Source organism: Alligator sinensis, unplaced genomic scaffold (assembly GCF_000455745.1).
Source record: "Alligator sinensis unplaced genomic scaffold, ASM45574v1 scaffold1770_1, whole genome shotgun sequence".
NCBI classification, from domain to species: Eukaryota; Metazoa; Chordata; order Crocodylia; family Alligatoridae; genus Alligator; species Alligator sinensis.
Window position 1 is genome coordinate 128,562 of NW_005843094.1, and position 3,591 is coordinate 132,152.

At 47.3% G+C, this 3,591-nt stretch overlaps 1 protein-coding gene across 1 annotated transcript in view; it reads right to left on the reverse strand.

Moving 5' to 3' along the window:
* The window catches only part of UNC5C (unc-5 netrin receptor C), a gene marked incomplete at its 3' end in the record, with an annotated part of 146,084 nt that overhangs the window by 125,851 nt on the left and 16,642 nt on the right, over window positions 1–3,591 (reverse strand). The gene's annotated exons all lie outside the window — the stretch shown is intronic.

Sequence of the window (3,591 nt, forward strand, 5' to 3'; positions counted from 1 at the left end):
CTCACCAATTCCCTTCTGTGCCCCCGTGATGAACTTATAGGCAGCCACAAGGTCGCCTCTCAACCTTCTCTTGTGGAGGCTGAAGAGGTCCAGGTGCCCCAGTCTCTCCTCATAGGGCTTGGCCTGCAAGCCCTTAACCATACGAGTGGCCCTTCTCTGGACCCTCTCCAGGTTATCCACATCTCTCTTGAAGTGCGGTGCCCAAACTTGAACGCAGTATTCCAACTGCAGTATGACCAGTGCCCGATAGAGGGGAAGTATCACCTCCTTGGTTCTGTTCGTCATGCATCTGCTGATGCACGATAAAGTGCCATTAGCATTTCCGATGGCTTCATCACACTGCCGACTCATGTTCATCTTGGAGTCCACTAGGGGACTCCAAGGCAGGCAGATTTTTGAAGGGTTGGGTTTTACTGAGTATTTCCAAATGTGGCATCTGCGGAAGTGTCACAGGAAAATATCTTCTGTTTGAATTCAAATACCTTTACAGCAATATGGAACTGATTATTTTTGCTGTAAAAATACATACACAGACAAAGGAACTATAGAACAGAGATATTTTTATGAAGACAGTGTTTAGATTGTTTTGATAAATGTACAGAAATGGCACTAAAAATTAGTGATTTATACTGACACATTTGGTGCTACCTGCTTTTACCTTGGTATAAATAATAAACCTACTGCAGCCTATTCTTCTAGAAGCCTCAGCAGAAGAATGAATATCTACTTACCACTGGAGTTTCTCATTCCTGAAATAATATCAGCTCAGGTCCACGAACATATCTGTATTTGTGTGGAGCCGTCTCAAGGCTTTCTGTCATACAGCAGTCTTTGCAGTCACATTTGGTGGTCCGTTGGCAATACTTCGAAGGACTGGGACCATGAAAAGGGAGTGGGAGGGAAAGGAGTGTCCAAACAGAGAAACATGACAAAGAGTGACTGCATGTGTTACTCTCACTCTTGACAGGAAGCCCAGAGCTTTTTCTTTGATTGAGCTACATGTGACTGAATAAGGAAGCAATCTTTTTCTTTCTTTTTTTTTAAATAAAGAGGCCAGAAAAAACCTGCCAGAGGTTCATGTTTTACATAAACCTGCAGTTGAGACTTCACAATGAAAAGCTGTGCACTTTTTATTTCTGGTTCAGAGAATTTACATGCTCTTTCGAATGATCTGAGCCTTCTGCACTGGGTAATGCTTCCCAGTCCCCGGCTTAGTGCTCATGTAAAATTGAAGCACTTTGGAAGCAGTTTAAAGCTTGCAGATGAATCTCAATGTAAAGACAAAAGGAAAACAACTATTTACCACTCTGTTAAATGAAACTGAGCAAATGACAAATAATAGTAATAATAATAATACCACCACCACACCTATTGAACATGATCAATGTGGAAACCCAAAAGAGAATGTCTACATTGGGAACATTATGTTTACATTTCCTTTGTGTGACCAAGGGTGGAAAAGTTAAAATAGATTCATATTTTTTTTTAAAAGGTAAATATATATTGAAAGTTTCTTTCAATTTGGGTTTTGGCGTGTGTGCAAGCACATGTGTATTATTTAAGCTAAGTGCTATTGAGAATTGAAACAGTATAAAAATGCCTTATTTCCATGTTCTTAATTCAGCGTCACAGTTCAGTGGATGATGCAGATATTGTCGGAATAAGGATAATCAAGAAACTGACACAAGGGGTCACTAGGGAGCCTTGCTGAGTAGTTGTTTTCCTTTTTCTTAATCCGTGATGTGCTGGATGGTGGGGAGAAGTGCAAACCCCCCACCTTTTCCTTTTGACCTGGTAGGTATTACATTTCACAGGCGACTTAGATATTTTGACATTTTTTTTAAAAAAGAGAAAAGACAGGCAGCTGCTTTCAAAGGTTCTTTTGTCCACTGCACTGTCAAGTTAAGTGACTTTCACCAGATAGATATGTAGTGGCTCTGGGAATTTACTGTCTGTTCCCACATCCTGTGTGTTCTCAGGTTTCTGCTAGGTCAACAGTTAGGACACCAGCTCTGATCACCCAGACATATTTCTTAGATTGTAGTAGATAAATGAATTATCACAGTTAGGGTATGAAAAAACAGCACAGTGGTTCCAGAAGTCTTTTGTGTGTATGTGAGTCTAGATATTGGTCACAATCCCTGCTGATTTTATTGGGATTCCATGGGGTGTAAGCGCAGAATTTAGTTTACCTGAACGTAGCACTCTGATTTTGAAAAAGGCCATTTTGGTTTTGGGGGGGAAATGCTCAAAAGCATGTAGTGAATTTGGTTACTGCATTTTTTTCTGGATGCCCAGATTGAAACCCAATCTACCAGTTGTAGCTTTCCATTTTAGTTAAAACAATAACTAACATGGAAAGACCCAACCTCATGCAATGGATATAACTCATTATTGTTTTCAATGTGCCATTCTTATGTTACAATATCATACTGTGCATCAAAGAATTCACGTAAAATCTTCTTTCAAAACTTTATCTCAAAGCTCTGAAAGATCAAAAAATCCAAATGAAAACATGATCCATTTCTTTACATCATTGCTCCTTGAGCCAGCCAACTCAGCACTCTAGACCAGGGGTGGGCAAAATATGGCCCGCGGGTCAGATCCGGCCTGTGAGGCCATTCTATCCAGCCCGCGGGGCCCCTAAAAAATTTAGAAAATTAATATTTCTCTGCCCTTGGTTCCTGCCAAAAATGACAGGAACCAAGGGCAGTAGGATCCAGGGGAAGCCCCGCTGGCTCCCACAACAGCAGGGCCCGCCTGGCCCCGGCCCCGGCCCTGCCCCCCCAGGTGGAAGCCCCAGCTGGGGCTTCTGGCCTGGGAGCACGTAGATGCCCTGGCGTGGGAAGCTCAGGTAAGGGGGGTGAGGTGGGCAGGGGAGGGGAGGACCCAGGGCAGGGAAGGAGCCTGGGAAAAAGTGACCTGGGGAAAAACTAAGTGTGGGGGGGCGGGGAAGCAGCCCCTTGCCTGCCCCATGCTGGCACCCCATGTTGCAGCCGCTCGCAGTCTTCCTGGGGCTGCCTGTGCCTGCTCCGGACAGCCCTGCATGGGCTGTGAGTGGCTGCAGCAGGGAATTCCAGCCACGGGGCAGGGGAAGGGCCACTTTCACCCCCCTGCACTCAGCTTTTCTCTGGGCTCCTTTGTTGCTCCTTCCTGGTGCAGAGGAAAGCGGCCCTTCCCTGCCCTGTGGCCAGCGCTCCCTGGTGCAGCCACTTGCAACCCGCGCGGAGTTGTCCAGAGCAGGCACAGACAACCCCAGGTGGACTGCAAGTGGCTGTAGCGTGGGGTGCCGGCCATGGGGTGGGTGAGGGGTCGCTTCCCCCCCCCATGCTCAGCACCACCTTGTAACCCAGCCCCACTGCCAGCCTGCACGCTGCGCAGCTCCGGGCTTGCCTGTCAGGGCTGTGCATGACAACAGCAGCTGCGGCCCCCTCCCCCCGCTTGCTGTACTGGGCAGTGTTTGCCACTGTTGCCTCTGGGCTACCCAGCATGCGAGCTCTGGGCGCACAGCAGCAGCTAACATTGCCCGGCACGGCAAGCAGGGGGCCGCGGCTGCTGCTGCCACACGCAGCCCCGACGGGCAAGCCCCGC